This window comes from Oncorhynchus tshawytscha, unplaced genomic scaffold, assembly GCF_018296145.1.
Source record: "Oncorhynchus tshawytscha isolate Ot180627B unplaced genomic scaffold, Otsh_v2.0 Un_contig_9547_pilon_pilon, whole genome shotgun sequence".
NCBI classification, from domain to species: domain Eukaryota; kingdom Metazoa; phylum Chordata; class Actinopteri; order Salmoniformes; family Salmonidae; genus Oncorhynchus; species Oncorhynchus tshawytscha.
Genome location: NW_024609255.1, coordinates 80,001 through 97,691, shown reverse-complemented (window position 1 = coordinate 97,691; position 17,691 = coordinate 80,001). Strand labels below are relative to the sequence as shown.

At 45.0% G+C, this 17,691-nt stretch overlaps 1 long non-coding RNA gene across 1 annotated transcript in view; it reads right to left on the bottom strand.

The window, feature by feature from the left end:
• The window catches only part of LOC112236214, an 85,898-nt gene that overhangs the window by 12,125 nt on the left and 56,082 nt on the right, over positions 1–17,691 (bottom strand). The window lies entirely within an intron of this gene.

Below are 17,691 nucleotides of genomic sequence, written 5' to 3'. Positions count from 1 at the left end.
GCCAGACCTCAGAGGACAGTTGAACCCCTGACAGGGAGGGGACATCAGACATCCTCAGTCATCCCCCAGATCCCCTAGCTGCCAGACCTCAGAGGACAGTTGAACCCCTGACAGGGAGGGGACATCAGACGTCCTCAGTCATCCCCCAGATCCCCTAGCTGCCAGACCTCAGAGGACAGTTGAACCCCTGACAGGGAGGGGACATCAGACGTCCTCAGTCATCCCCCAGATCCCCTAGCTGCCAGACCTAGTCAGGAAAGTGAGTCAGAGAGCCAGAGTCAAGGCCTGCCTGGTGCCTCAACTCCCTCCTACCACCTCTAACACACAGTGACATCTCACCATACACTACAGATCTCATGTAATCACTAGGGCTGTCAAACAATAGGAACATTTCAGAAAGTTTTTTAATCAAAAAGCATTACAGTAATATTGAAGTCTTGATTTTGTACAAAGTAACAGTAATCAGGTACATAGATAAAGCACACTTTCTTCAACCTCAATGACAACTTGTTTGGACATTACATTGTTGTTTGTAGACGTATAGATGATGTATGTGGGATGTTTTCAGTGTATTGTGAACGCTTTCAGACAATGCATTTAGTCAAAATAAAAACGATATATAGTGCACTAAAATGACAAGTGAACTGGAGTTAACTGAATAACTGACAGCCCCAATAATAACTTATGGTTTAGTCCATGCGATGATAATAACAAGATTTTATGAATTATCTTTCAGATAAATATGATTTAAATATATTGATATTGATATTTTTGATAAAACAGAGTTAGGCTCATTCATCAGTGGACATTCCTCAGCAGCACAGCAGTGAAGAAATGATCGATCTTCATCCGGAGGGCATTTCCTAGACAAAGGGCTGGCGTATAGCTTACTGGCTCCTGTTTCACACCACATCTACTGCCCAGCCCCAGAAAACCATCATGTAACCACAGTATCACCTCAGAATATGAGAGAGAGAGAGAAATTCAGAGTCTGGGACCATCTATCCTATCACACTAGGGCCAAGACCTGCAATTATCAATGGCAAAACTCTGACCCATAAGTCAATGAGGTGTGGAAAGAGACAGACAGGACGATAATAGCGTTGAGGCCTTTAATAAAACAGACCAATTACACCATGCTGGCCTACTTTCACTTTGTAGCTGGATAATGTGGAAAGAAAACATTCTTGTTGTGCGTAAAGTTTTACAAGGTGAGAAGCTTTGTGAATACACCAGGGAGTAGGAATTAACCATATCTCCTTGACTTTCTCGGATCCTTCAAGAATAATCTTGACGACCCGATTGTACCCAACGTCACCAACGACGTCTCCTTGTGTCTCAGAGGTCACGGCAGTGAGACTGACGGACACCTTCAGGTCAAAACATTGTTCTCCGAGAAACTGCGGCAGCAATCGACAGTACATGTTTACCCATCTTCCTTTCAGGACTTTATTCATGCAGCTCAGTCCTTCAGCTGTTCTAGTCTGTTAATGTATGATGACGTGTTTCGTGTTCTGTGTGGACCCCAGGAAGAGTAGCTCCTGCAGCAGCAACAGCTAATGGGGATCCTAATAAAATAACCAAATAAGAAACCTTCTACTCTTCACTGTTACTGGATAGACTAGTTGTGAACTAATGGCGGTGCACCTCCAACCTCCCAGGCCTCAGAGTTGGTCAGAGGAGCTGTTGTCATAGAACAGGTTCGGTAGTATGGTTTGTGTAGTGATATGTGTCTCTCAGGGTGGGCCCGGGTGCGCTATACCCTACAGAGAACACATGTTTCCCATTGTGGTTTAAAGGGAAGGAGGATTACAACCAGGAGCAGGAGCAAGGCGGAGCCTCATCCACCCCATGGTGTGGTCAGAGTGCTCTCAAATCAGGTCTATACACAATAATGCTGATACAGCCAATGTGGAGGGTAAGGGACATTTATCACTAATATGTCAAATAAAGTGACATGTAACTTCAATGGTTGCATGTTGCTGTGATCAGTGTTCTCATTCAGGTCTAAGGAACAGTGCTGATACAAGATGGAGGGTTAGTGACATATACTGTAGCTAATATGTCAACTTGGGTGACAAATTGGTTAAATGTCACAATTTCGATGTATTATAATGAGACCATGTAACAAAGTGACTGGTGTTTAGGGAAGACTGGCTGGTCAGATGCATCAGAGGGGGGTGTAGAGGGGCCTGTGAAGCCCAGTCTGGAAGCACCAATCAGGTCAACGGAGGCAGGCGTGTCCCCTTGCTGACAGCCCAGGACTGCCAAGCTCTGGGGTTGCAGACACTCACACAAACACTGGCTGGGTAAGGGATATGAAAAGGTGTTGAAACAGAGCGGATTTGGGTTTTCAGAGGCCCTCCTGACATCGCCTACTGGGAACAAGAATCACCTTCAAAACTCTCATCTAATAAAAGACAGAAACAAATAAAGATTGATTTACACGTAAATAATATTTTGCCTTTTTAATTAGGAAAGATGTTAAAAGTTTGTGAATTGGGGTTAAAAGTTTACTGTTTTTGATAAGAAGAAGGAGTGTGAGAGAGAGGGAGAGACCTGGGCCCTGACAGTAAATCTCTGTAAGACAAATAAAATGGTGTTCCAAAAAAGGTCCAGTCGCAAGGACCACGATACAAATTTAATCGAGACACCGTTGCCCTAGAGCACACAAATTACAATACATACCTCGGCCTAAACATCAGCTCTAAGGCAGAAGGGCCTTCTATGCCATCAAAAGGAACATAAAATACGATCTACCAATCAGGATCTGGTGAAAAATACTTGAATCAGTTAAATGACCCAGCAGAAATAGGCCGATACCCACTAATGATCAAAATCCAGAAAAGAGACGTTAAATAGTACAACCACCTAAAAGGAAGTGATTTCCAAACCTTCCATAACAAAGCCATCACCTACAGAGAGATGAACCTGGAGAAGAGTCCCCTAAGCAAGCTGGTCCTGGGACCAAACAAAAACACAAACAGACCCCACAAAGCAACACAATTAGACCCAACCAAATCATGAGAAAACAAAAAGATAATTACTTGACACATTGGAAAGAATTAACAAAAAAACAGAGCAAACTAGAACACTATTTGGCCCTGAACAGAGAGTACACAGTGGCAGAATACCTGACCACTGTGACTGACCCAAACTTAAGGAAAGCTTTGACTATGTACAGACTCAGTGAGCATAGCCTTGCTATTGAGAAAGGCTGCCGAAGGCAGACATGGCTCTCAAGAGAAGACAGGCTATGTGCACACTGCCCACAAAATGAGGTGGAAACTGAGATGCACTTCCTAACCTCCTACCAAATGTATGGCCATATTAGACACATATTTTCCCCATATTACACAGATCCACAAAGAATTTGAAAACAAATCCAATTTTGATAAACTCCCATGTCTATTGGGTGAAATACCACAGTGTGACATCATAGCAGCAATATTTGTGACCTGTTGCCACAAGAAAAGGGCAACCAGTGAAGAACAAACACCATAGTAAATACAACCCATGTTTATGTTTATTTATTTTCCCTTTTGAACTTTAACTATTTGCACATCGTTAGAACACTATATATACATAATATGACATTTGTAATGTCTTTATTCTTTTGGAACTTCTGTGATTGTCATGTTTACTGTTAATTTGTATTGTTTATTTCACTTCTGCTCATTATCTACTTCACTTGCTTTGACAATGTTATAATATGTTTCCCATGCCAATAAAACCCCTTATATTGAATTGAATTGAGAATGAGAGAGAGCGAGAAAGACAGAAAGAGAGACAGAGAGACAGAGAAATAGAGACAGAGAGAGAGAGCGAAATAGAGACAGAGAGACAGAGAACTAGAGACAGAGAGACAGAGAGTGAAATAGAGACAGAGAGAAAGTGAAAGAGAGACAGAGACAGAGAAAGAGACAGAGAGAGAGTGAAAGAGAGACAGAGAAATAGAGACAGCGTGAAATAGAGAGAGAGACAGAAACAGAGAGAGAAGTTAAGAAGTATGGCGCCAAAAAGAGAAACGGGGTCACAGACAGGGGACAGGGTTTAACCCCCCAGAGATGCAGGGGCAACGGGGTTACCCCATTCAGGTACCACAGGGGACAGTTGAACCAGGAGACTGTGACTTTTTCTATCCAATTAAAAGGCTTGGTGCGGTGCAGACAAGAGGATCCTAGCAGGACACTAAGCAGGACATGCATGGTGGAGCACATCTTCCCTCACTGAGTCCAACACCAATTAATCATGACCCCATATGAAGCTTCAGCTGCTATTCAGAGGGACGGCTACTATGTGTGGTGAGTCAAACACACACACACATACGCACACATACATGGTGGGACAGAGACACACACACACGCACACAGTGACAGACACATGCACGCACACACACGCACACACAGACACACTTGATGTGCACACACACACGGACCCTGTGGACTGGAGGTTGAACAGGCAGTATTCCATTGTCACACCTGGACCAAGCATCTGTCTCCACATCCAAAGGGATGGGATCCATTGTTTCACAGAATTATTGAGGGTGTGTCGTGTTGTTGTTGAACGTGGAGTAAGATTGTCCCTCTATATATGTAAATCATGCCCAAGTATCCCACAACTCTATGGTGAGAAGAGATTTGCTGATTGCATGGTGTCAACTATTCCAAAAAGCCACAAGAGATCCTCTGCGACCCTGTGACCCCATAGCTCACACACATAAACAGATATAATTATACAGTATGTATCTGTCACTTTTTTATTGTGTGTGTGTGTGTGTGTGTGTGTGTGTTTCTGGGGTGTATTTTTTCTCAACACAGAAAATAGCAGTGTGTTCAGGATCAATTCCAATGATGAAATCCAAAAGGTCAAGCTAAATAATCTTAGCAGTAAACAACATCCCTTTCCATTCCCAAACATAAACTCTAGGTCATTCCTTTCACTGAGCTGATCTTAGATCAGTTTTGCATTTTCCCCACTAATGGCAAAGGATTGGAGGAGTCACTTCTGGGAGAAGTTTTGCATTGTAGCTAATGCGAACCCTTTTCCTAACCTGCTACATAACCTGCTGTGTAAGTTCTCCTAACCTGCTACGAAACGTTACTTCTGACATTAGTGGCATCTCTTCTAGTCAAAACCTCTGATCCTTGATGTCAACAAAGTTCAGTTGAACCACGACAAAGTCTAAACAGAATCCTTGGGACAACCCAACTCTGATGTCACCCCATTGACGTTGACATTTAAAATGGTTAAAGTGAGGGTTAAGGTTAGGTAAGGGTTAAGGTTAGGTAAGGGTTATGGTTAAGGTTAAGGTTAGGTAAGGGTTATGGTTAAGGTTAGGTAAGGGTTATGGTTAAGGTTAGGGTTTAAGGTAGGGACGTCCCAAGGATCCCGGATAGCACTAATTGTTGAACCGCTCATCATCACTTCCTCAGGGCCGGTTTACCAAACGAGGAAACTTCCCCCTGGGCCCCCAACCTCCAGGGAGCCCCCAACCCCAGATAGCATATGATAGCAACATAAACCCCAGTAATAGCAGGTAATTAGCTTTAAAATTGCAACATTTTATTTCATGCATAACAGCAAAATGTGAACAAAAGCATGAGATGAGCTATAAAACATCATATTTTTTTCTGCCCTGTGTCAAAAAGTGTACATTTGCAGGAAATATGGGTTGAAACTAAAACATTTTCTCTTAGCCTCATGACAAAATGTGTATAATAGCATTACATTAACTGCACATTTCTCTCTCTGCACCATGTGTTGAAACGCAGTCTGTTCGCTGATTCCAATACAAAAAAGGCCTGTGTCCCAAGGCCCCAAATGAGGTAGTCCGGTCCTGCACTTCCTGTCCCCCTTTTATGACATCACACATTTCAGTTTGTCATGACGCCACACTGACAGACCAGCGTCTTTGATTAAGCGGATCCTACAGGGCCTCCAGTCCCAGGATGTTCTGAAAACCACACTTCCGTGATGGCTCAGTGATTAAACCCAAAAACACCTTCAACCACTCAGCCAGAGGAGAGGAGAAGAGGCAGAGAATAAAACAATATCCCTCCCAGTTCCCTATCAATATCCATGGTAGTGCCATGCCTCTGTGATAGCATCTCTACATCCCAGGGGAACACACACACACACACACACACACACACACACACACCAGGCATCATGCCCAACTAAAATATTCCACTTCAATGTACAAACGTCTGGGGCCAGTGGAAAAAGGTGGGATGACGAAAACAATCGTTAATCCCACCTGGAGGGATTAGGAATAGGGCAAAAATTACTCATAAACAAATGACTAACCCTCCATAACCCAGCTCTGTACCATGTGGCGGCCCTCCGGGCCACTGCCGGGTCTGGATCCAATGATCCAATCCCTCAATGTTTATCAGAGCCAGCAGCCACTAGTGAAACCTCCATGACAAACACTGGGAGGACAAACCTCAGAGCAGTGGAACAATCAAAGAGAAAACTATTTGCTTTGATTAAGACGAGAAGGTCTTGAAGACTATTGATCCTCACTGAGACAGAGTCTGTGTCCTAAATTGCACCCTGTTCCCTATATTGTGCACTACTTTTGACCAGAGCCCTATAGGCCCTGGTCAAAGGAAGTGGACTATATAGGAACAAGGGTGCCATTTGGCGATCCTAGATGACATAAACCAGGGATGATGCTATTTAGTCAGGATTATAATTAGATTATAATAACATACTGTATTATACAAACTATTATACATATTATTCAACAGTATTCAAAAGTATTCAGACCCCTTGACATACCTTATTTACATAAATATTCAGACCCTTTGCTATGAGACTCGAAATTGAGCCCAGGTGCATCCTGTTTCCATTGATTACATCCTTGAGATGTTTCTACAACTTGATTGGACTCCACCTTGGGTAAATTCAACTGATTGGACATGATTTGGAAAGGCACACACCTGTCTTTATGAGGTCCCACAGTTGACAGTACATGTCAGAGCAAAATCCAAGCCATAAGGTCGAAGGAATTGTCCGTAGAGCTCTAAGACAGGACTGTGTTGAGGCACACATCTGGGAAAGGGTACTAAAAAATGAGAAACTCCCCAAATACAGGTGTGCCAAGCTTGTAGCATCATACCCAAGAAGACTCGAGGTTGTAATTACTGCCAAAGATGCTTCGACAAATACATGGCAGTATACATGGTAGTATACATAATAGTATACATGGTAGTATACATGGTAGTATACATGGTAGTATACATGGTAGTATACATGGTAGTATACATGGTAGTATACATGGTAGTATACATGATAGGGTGGTTATTCAGAGGACATCAGGCAGCATGTTTCACTGTGTCTTACTGGGGTGGTTATTCAGAGGACATCAGGCAGCATGTTTCACTGTGTCTTACTGGGGTGGTTATTCAGAGGACATCAGGCAGCATGTTTCACTGTGTCTTACTGGGGTGGTTATTCAGAGGACATCAGGCAGCATGTTTCACTGTGTCTTACTGGGGTGGTTATTCAGAGGACATCAGGCAGCATGTTTCACTGTGTCTTACTGGGGTGGCTATTCAGAGGACATCAGGCAGCATGTTTCACTGTGTCTTACTGGGGTGGTTATTCAGAGGACATCAGGCAGCATGTTTAACTGTGTCTTACTGGGGTGGTTATTCAGAGGACATCAGGCAGCCTGTTTCACTGTGTCTTACTGGGGTAGTTATTCAGAGGACATCAGGCAGCATGTTTCACTGTGTCTTACTGGGGTGGTTATTCAGAGGACATCAGGCAGCATGTTTCACTGTGTCTTACTGGGGTAGTTATTCAGAGGACATCAGGCAGCATGTTTCACTGTGTCTTACTGGGGTAGTTATTCAGAGGACATCAGGCAGCATGTTTCACTGTGTCTTACTGGGGTAGTTATTCAGAGGACATCAGGCAGCATGGGGTTTATTCAGAGGACATCAGGCAGCATGTTTCTGTGTCTGGGGGTAGTTATTCAGAGGACATCAGGCAGCATGTTTCACTGTGTCTTACTGGGGTAGTTATTCAGAGGACATCAGGCAGCATGTTTCACTGTGTCTTACTGGGGTAGTTATTCAGAGGACATCAGGCAGCATGTTTCACTGTGTCTTACTGGGGTAGTTATTCAGAGGACATCAGGCAGCATGTTTCACTGTGTCTTACTGTCTTATTCAGAGGACATCACTGGGGTGGTTATTCAGAGGACATCAGGCAGCATGTTTCACTGTGTCTTACTGGGGTAGTTATTCAGAGGACATCAGGCAGCATGTTTCACTGTGTCTTACTGGGGTAGTTATTCAGAGGACATCAGGCAGCATGTTTCACTGTGTCTTACTGGGGTAGTTATTCAGAGGACATCAGGCAGCATGTTTCACTGTGTCTTACTGGGGTAGTTATTCAGAGGACATCAGGCAGCATGTTTCACTGTGTCTTACTGGGGTAGTTATTCAGAGGACATCAGGCAGCATGTTTCACTGTGTCTTACTGGGGTAGTTATTCAGAGGACATCAGGCAGCATGTTTCACTGTGTCTTACTGGGGTGGTTATTCAGAGGACATCAGGCAGCATGTTTCACTGTGTCTTACTGGGGTAGTTATTCAGAGGACATCAGGCAGCATGTTTCACTGTGTCTTACTGGGGTGGTTATTCAGAGGACATCAGGCAGCATGTTTCACTGTGTCTTACTGGGGTGGTTATTCAGAGGACATCAGGCAGCATGTTTCACTGTGTCTTACTGGGGTGGTTATTCAGAGGACATCAGGCAGCATGTTTCACTGTGTCTTACTGGGGTGGTTATTCAGAGGACATCAGGCAGCATGTTTCACTGTGTCTTACTGGGGTAGTTATTCAGAGGACATCAGGCAGCATGTTTCACTGTGTCTTACTGGGGTACATCAGGCAGCATGTTTCACTGTGTCTTACTGGGGTGTGTCTTAGTTATTCAGAGGACATCAGGCAGCATGTTTCACTGTGTCTTACTGGGTTTCACTGTGTCTTACTGTTATTCAGAGGACATCAGGCAGCATGTTTCACTGTGTCTTACTGGGGTAGTTATTCAGAGGACATCAGGCACATGTTTCAGTGTCTTACTGGGGTAGTTATTCAGAGGACATCAGGCAGCATGTTTCACTGTGTCTTACTGGGGTAGTTATTCAGAGGACATCAGGCAGCATGTTTCACTGTGTCTTACTGGGGGGTAGTTATTCAGAGGACATCAGGCAGCATGTTTCACTGTGTCTTACTGGGGTAGTTATTCAGAGGACATCAGGCAGCATGTTTCTGTGTCTTACTGGGGTGTTATTCTTCAGGCAGCATGTTTCACTGTGTCTTACTGGGGTAGTTATTCAGAGGACATCAGGCAGCATGTTTCACTGTGTCTTACTGGGGTAGTTATTCAGAGGACATCAGGCAGAATGTTTCACTGTGTCTTACTGGGGTGGTTATTCAGAGGACATCAGGCAGCATGTTTCACTGTGTCTTACTGGGGTAGTTATTCAGAGGACATCAGGCAGCATGTTTCACTGTGTCTTACTGGGGTAGTTATTCAGAGGACATCAGGCAGCATGTTTCACTGTGTCTTACTGGGGTAGTTATTCAGAGGACATCAGGCAGCATGTTTCACTGTGTCTTACTGGGGTAGTTATTCAGAGGACATCAGGCAGCATGTTTCACTGTGTCTTACTGGGGTAGTTATTCAGAGGGCACTGGGGTAGTTATTCAGAGGACATCAGGCAGCATGTTTCACTGTGTCTTACTGGGGTCAGGTTATTCTTACTGGGGTAGTTATTCAGAGGACATCAGGCAGCATGTTTCACTGTGTCTTACTGGGGTGGTTATTCAGAGGACATCAGGCAGCATGTTTCACTGTGTCTTACTGGGGTTATTCAGAGGACATCAGGCAGCATGTTTCACTGTGTCTTACTGGGGTAGTTATTCAGAGGACATCAGGCAGCATGTTTCACTGTGTCTTACTGGGGTGGTTATTCAGAGGACATCAGGCAGCATGTTTCACTGTGTCTTACTGGGGTGGTTATTCAGAGGACATCAGGCAGCATGTTTCACTGTGTCTTACTGGGGTGGTTATTCAGAGGACATCAGGCAGCATATTCTTAGATTCAGGACATCAGGCAGCATGTTTCACTGTGTCTTACTGGGGTGGTTATTCAGAGGACATCAGGCAGCATGTTTCACTGTGTCTTACTGGGGTAGTTATTCAGAGGACATCAGGCAGCATGTTTCACTGTGTCTTACTGGGGTAGTTATTCAGAGGACATCAGGCAGCATGTTTCACTGTGTCTTACTGGGGTAGTTATTCAGAGGACATCAGGCAGCATGTTTCACTGTGTCTTACTGGGGTAGTTATTCAGAGGACATCAGGCAGCATGTTTCACTGTGTCTTACTGGGGTAGTTATTCAGAGGACATCAGGCAGCATGTTTCACTGTGTCTTACTGGGGTGGTTATTCAGAGGACATCAGGCAGCATGTTTCACTGTGTCTTACTGGGGTAGTTATTCAGAGGACATCAGGCAGCATGTTTCACTGTGTCTTACTGGGGTAGTTATTCAGAGGACATCAGGCAGCATGTTTCACTGTGTCTTACTGGGGTAGGTTATTCAGAGGACATCAGGCAGCATGTTTCACTGTGTCTTACTGGGGTTTCACTGTTATTCAGAGGACATCAGGCAGCATGTTTCACTGTGTCTTACTGGGGTAGTTATTCAGAGGACATCAGGCTGTGTCTTACTGGGGTGGTTATTCAGAGTTTCACATCAGGCAGCATGTTTCACTGTGTCTTACTGGGGTAGTTATTCAGAGGACATCAGGCAGCATGTTTCACTGTGTCTTACTGGGGTAGTTATTCAGAGGACATCAGGCAGCATGTTTCACTGTGTCTTACTGGGGTGGTTATTCAGAGGACATCAGGCAGCATGTTTCACTGTGTCTTACTGGGGTGGTTATTCAGAGGACATCAGGCAGCATGTTTCACTGTGTCTTACTGGGGTAGTTATTCAGAGGACATCAGGCAGCATGTTTCACTGTGTCTTACTGGGGTGTCTTAGTTATTCAGAGGACATCAGGCAGCATGTTTCACTGTGTCTTACTGGGGTAGTTATTCAGAGGACATCAGGCAGCATGTTTCACTGTGTCTTACTGGGGTAGGTATTCAGAGGACATCAGGCAGCATGTTTCACTGTGTCTTACTGGGGTAGTTATTCAGAGGACATCAGGCAGCATGTTTCACTGTGTCTTACTGGGGTAGTTATTCAGAGGACATCAGGCAGCATGTTTCACTGTGTCTTACTGGGGTAGTTATTCAGAGGACATCAGGCAGCATGTTTCACTGTGTCTTACTGGGGTAGTTATTCAGAGGACATCAGGCAGCATGTTTCACTGTGTCTTACTGGGGTGGTTATTCAGAGGACATCAGGCAGCATGTTTAACTGTGTCTTACTGGGGTGGTTATTCAGAGGACATCAGGCAGCCTGTTTCACTGTGTCTTACTGGGGTAGTTATTCAGAGGACATCAGGCAGCATGTTTCACTGTGTCTCTGATGAGAGGCCTGCTGGGGCAGAGGTGAGTCATGAAGACACACACACACACTTACTGTGCGGAGCTGGTCCATACTGTTGATGAGCAAAGCCATCGCACCAAAACATCTCTCTTTCTCTCTAATCCACCCTTTCTCTCCTTCTCCACCACTTCTGAACCAAAGTGGAAAGCGCTGAGACAGCGACTCCTTCCCTCCTTCCCCCTCCCTGTCCTTGTCTGTCTGTCCTGTCCCACAAAGCTTTACCTGCTGGGCCTAGGGACTACCCCGCTCCGCAGGGCCTTATCCACAGCCCATGTCTCAGCCCACTTCCCTTGGTCACCACAAAAGCCTTCTGGAGGCCCGGTTCAGGCCAGTCAGAGCCAGTCTGAGACAAAATACTCCATTTAATCTCGACTTGGCATGACTCTGACTGCAGGGCGCTAAGGTCCTCCACAACGCCCCTTACACTCCTCCTCCCTCTTCTCCTCCTCCTCTCTAATCCTAGCCTACATGACTGACTCGGACTGAAAGACCCGCACGCCACAGGTGAGAGCTAAAAAAGTGCCGTATGCGAGATTCAAAAGAGACCACCTGCTCATCAAAATAAATTGCACTCCAGCGACAGCAACAAGAAAAAAAGTTTGAAAAAAAAAAAAAAAACAGCACAACCTCCCTCTGTGATCGTAGCCAGACAAAAGAACAAATTGTATTTCTGCATCGCGGCTACCATCGGTCAAGATGCACAGAGGGGGGGCCACTGGGGGCCAATGATGGGGCCACTCTGAGTCCATTTGTGTGTGAGCATGTTGTTATGAGGTCCATCAAATCCAAAGAGGGATGTGGATGAGCGTGATCCCTCTCTCTTTACCTCTCTCCTTTCATCTTCTGCTTGTTATTCGTCTCTCTCCGTCTCTCCACTTGTGCCTGTTGTTTCTTTCTCCATCTAGATGGAGTGTTACTATTCCAAACGATACAAAAAGCATTATCTTTATGAATGCCGGAGCTCTTTGAGCCGCTACAGTGCGTCCGAGGGTTTAAGGTCTGCAGTGTGAGAGCTGCATGCAATCTCCCTAGATAAAAGGACAGAGAGTCGGCCAGACAGGGCAAGCCTTCATCTTCATCCTCCTCACCCTCATTGCACAGAGAGGTAGCTTCAACAAAGACCAGTGGCTTTAATCTTGACACTTTCAGTCAGACAACATCATTTGAGGCAAGTCAGAGTGCCATCCAGAGTGCTGTCACAGGCCACTCCAACCAGGTTAGCAGAGAGTGGGCTTACTAATATGGTAGTACATAAGTAAACAAACAGAGGGAAACGGTCACAAAGAAAGGTTTCTGAACAATAATGTAGTTGTTACCAGAAATGCTGGTTGAAACCATATGAAATGCCTTTAAGCTATGACTACAAAGTCTTAGAATAGGCCTTACTGTCTTGCGTACAGGTTTTTCATACAGGTGGCCCCAGAGGGAATCGAACCCACCATCCTTGTCGTTGTAAACACCATGCCCTACCAACTGAGTCACACATTGGTCCACCACATCAGTTATGAATATCGCCTCATATTTCAGTGTGGTTCATTTAGTTATTGAATCATTGTTGTGTAGGTGGAGCTGTTTTGTGAGTGCAGCCAGGCAGGCAGAGTTGGTTTAGTAGCCGTGTCGATAGTTGAAGTATGGGCAAGGCAGCATGGAAGGGACTGGGCCTTGGTGTGGGTCTACTAGCACCGCTCTTCTGGTGGTCACACTGCCACACTGTGACCCGAGCCCAGGCCTCCACCAGCCCCTGGGAGCCCGAGCCCAGTCCTCCACCAGCCCCAAGCCCCTGGGGGCCTGAGCCCAGGCCTCCACCGGCCCCAAGCCCCTGGGGGCCCGAGCCCAGTCCTCCATCAGCCCCAAGCCCCTGGGGGCCCGTGCCCGGACACTGATTTATGTGACAGAGGATTACCTTCAAGCCAGCCGTGAGGACCACCCACACACTGGCACAGGACGGCAGACACACATTCACAAAGATACACACAAAACACACACACACACACATTACGCAATGTTTGAATATACAGTATGAGAAAGAGAGAGAGAGAGAGAGAAGGAAGGAAGGAGAGCTGAGAGAGAGCGAGACAAGAGAGGAAGACATGTGAAATAAAGAGAGAGAGAGAGAGAGGCAGAGAGAGAGAAAAATAAGAAAAATCACATACTTTCTGGGGCACAGCCAGAAAACAACCTCAAGGAAACGGTCGGGTGAGAGCAACAAGGTGAATTAACGACAAATCGGACACGGTGCATTCCCTGAGCAAACAGTCAGCTCTTAAAGACTGACGGGTAGACAAACACTCACCTGCCCTCAGGTAATAACACACACACAATTACACACACAGACGCAAGTACAAGCACACACACGCACAGAAAGCCAATGACATGCACACACCTACACCACCTCACTCTCACAGTCCCACGTCAGAATTAGACGTTCATCCATGTTTGTCAAACGTCAAATTTCGAAGTTGCTGCAAACGTTAAATATCGATGTTAGGCATTAACTCCAAATGGTTAAGGTTTGGGAAAGACTTCAAACAAAAACCTCAAAAACAACTTTCTATTGCTGGATTTGAACTTGCAACCTTAGGAATCAGAGGCAGATGCATCCACCCATCCACCATCCCTGTCCACAATGCCTGAGCAAAACCTACTTGAAGGTAACAGTGCACACTGTTGCCCCTAGTGGACAGTTTCCACATCACCTCCCAATGTCCTCAGACAGGGATGGACTTGGAATACTGACCTATATCACAGGTGACCTGGCTGCATTCACACCTACAGTAGGCATGCACACAAGCCTGTCTGAAAACAACACAGCCTCACCCCAGAACACAACAAAGTCATCAATCTCCTCTCAGGGAGCATGTGGTGTTTCTCCAAATTAGAAGTCTACCTGTAGTTTTCCTCTGGATATTGTTCTGGTGACACATACAAGCACCTACTACACTGTTCGAAAAACTGGTTCCAAAGCATGACATCCATGACGCTCTGTGATGTGTTACTGTGTTAGGTGAAGCATGCAGATGTGTATCGGTTAGGGCTGCACGATATGGGAAGAACGTTTAAGACCTTGAGATTTGACTTTCATTTGTGATTTAGATCAAAACATTTGGGTCGCCAGGATAGTGGGTTTAATTCCCCAGAACGCCCATAAAACATGACTAAGTCGCTTTGGATACAAATGTCTAATAAATGTCATACACACTGAGTGTAGAAAACATTTTAAGGACACCTGCTCTTTCCATGACATAGACTGTGCCCAAACCATTGACTGGAACTGGGTCAGTGTTTCCCAGGGGAACCTAAATTGTTGTGACAAGGGTAGGAACCAAAAGATTGGTCAGTGTTTCCCAGGGGAACCTAATTACATTTAGACAACGATTTTAGAACATGGTTTGCCTATTCCTCTCTGATTCAAACTAAATGCTGACACGACCACTAGTTGCAGCCTGTATTAGAGCTTATGTTTGCAAGTAAGATTTGTCCCCCCGAGCTCCATTATCTTCGCTACCTGCATTTACCAGCTAGGTAGTTCGCTATAAGCATTAGCGCGAAGACTAACTAACTAGCGTTTTGCAACTATATGATACAGAACACGTGGATTAATATGAAGAAGCAAAGTTGAAACAGCATTGTTCTTGTTTGTTGGCTGCATGCATTGGCCTTTAGCTGTAGCTAACAGAAGCATGCAGACTAACTGAGCACGCCTGCTTGAGTGACAGAGTGCAGGGCTTGGTGTGTGGGGGAAGCAGCGGCGAGAAGAGAGAGAGGGAGACTGGCGAGAGATGACAAACGGAGTAAATGATAAAAGAAAGGACCATACACGTAGCTGAGTAGAGTTTCCAGTTGGTTGCTGGTTGACAGTGAAACGTATGAGAGAGAACAAATCCTGTACCCCATCGCCATGGCGATGAGTCAACAGTGGGTGGGGATCACCAGGCTGACCCCGGGAGTCATTAACGATTCATCCCCGTATCCGGCTCCCAAATGATTAGGCAAACAAGGAGCGCTTCAGAGTCAAAAGGCCCCAGGGCCCCGAGAGGGGCTGAGAGAGGAGCCATCACCCCGAGTGGTGACACGCTGAAAGGCACACACGGCCCCTGGGTGAGGGATGGAGGGGGAGTGTGTGTGTGTGTGTGTGTGTGTGTGTGTGTGTGTGTGTGTGTGTGTGTGTGTGTGTGAGAGAGAGTAGTCTGGGGGAGCGAGAGGGGGTAATAGGAGGAGGAGAGGCGGTTCAGTCCAGTCACAATATACAGTCAGTACAGTAGTTGTATATCCCAGTCAAAATATACAGTCAGTGTAGTAGTTCTATAGCCCAGTCACAATATACAGTCAGTACAGTAGTTCTATAGCCCAGTCACAATATTCAGTCAGTACAGTAGTTCTATAGCCCAGTCACAATATACAGTCAGTATAGTAGTTCTACAGCCCAGTCACAATATACAGTCAGTATAGTAGTTCTATAGCCCAGTCACAATATGCAGTCAGTACAGGAGTTCTATAGCCCAGTCACAATATACAGTCAGTACAGTAGTTCTATAGCCCAGTCACAATATACAGTCAGTACAGTAGTTCTATAGCCCAGTCACAATATACAGTCAGTACAGTAGTTCTACAGCCCAGTCACTCTATACAGTCAGTACAGTAGTTCTATAGCCCAGTCACAATATACAGTCAGTACAGTAGTTCTATAGCCCAGTCACAATATACAGTCAGTACAGTAGTTCTATAGCCCAGTCACAATATACAGTCTGTACAGTAGTTCTATAGCCCAGTCACAATATACCGTCAGTACAGTAGTTCTACAGCCAAGTCAGAATATACAGTCAGTACAGTAGTTCTATAGCCCAGTCACAATATACAGTCAGTACAGTAGTTCTATAGCCCAGTCACAATATACAGTCTGTACAGTAGTTCTATAGCCCAGTCACAATATACAGTCAGTACAGTAGTTCTACAGCCCAGTCACAATATACAGTCAGTACAGTAGTTCTATAGCCCAGTCACAATATACAGTCAGTACAGTAGTTCTATAGCCCAGTCACAATATACAGTCAGTACAGTAGTTCTATAGCCCAGTCACAATATACAGTCTGTACAGTAGTTCTATAGCCCAGTCACAATATACAGTCAGTACAGTAGTCCTACAGCCCAGTCACTCTATACAGTCAGTACAGTAGTTCTATAGCCCAGTCACAATACAGTCAGTACAGTAGTCCAAGAGCCCAGTCACATTATACAGTCAGTACAGTAGTTCTACAGAACAGTCACACTATACAGTCAGTACAGTAGTCCTACAGCCCAGTCACATTATACAGTCAGTACAGTAGTCCTACAGCCCAGTCACACTATACAGTCAGTAAAGTAGTTCTACAGACCAGTCACACTATACAGTCAGTACAGTAGTCCTACAGCCCAGTCACATTATACAGTCAGTACAGTACTTCTACAGACCAGTCACACTATACATCCCACTGGGCACAGATGTCAATTGAACGTCAATTTTTTGATTTACATTTGGTTGCGTTGTCAACTAACGTGAATTGAACATGAAATTATTAAAAATGTCACCATGACTTTGGATTAGGTTAAAAGTTTGTTGGAAAAAATATGAAATTCGCTTACATTAATGACTCTTTGCAAATCCAATTAACTTTCCACATTGTTTCAACGTCATCACATTGAAGGAAATGATGTGGAAACAACGTTGATTCAAGCAGTTTTTGCCCAGTGGGCGGATTGGTGGCTAAAACACCTCAATAGCCAAACGTTTAGTGCTTCAGTGCTGGCTGCTGCTCTGCTATTAAAAGGTTGGCTTCAAATGCTGTCTTTGGTATTTGCAGAGAGATTGACAGTGTCTTTTAAACGCAGGTCAAGTACGTTGAGCGTTTAGGAAAACTACACAAGGCGATCTTTGGCACGGCGACAACTATCACTGCCATAGCTTTGTTCACATCCAGATCCTGTGGGATGCCTGAAAAAGAATAAAACCCCCAAACTATCTGAGCAGTCGAGAGCTCTATCAGTGATTTGAATAAAAAAGACCCTTACTGGCAGGAAAACGATTGGTATTAAAACAAGTTAAACAGTTAATAGCATTTGGCCAACAAT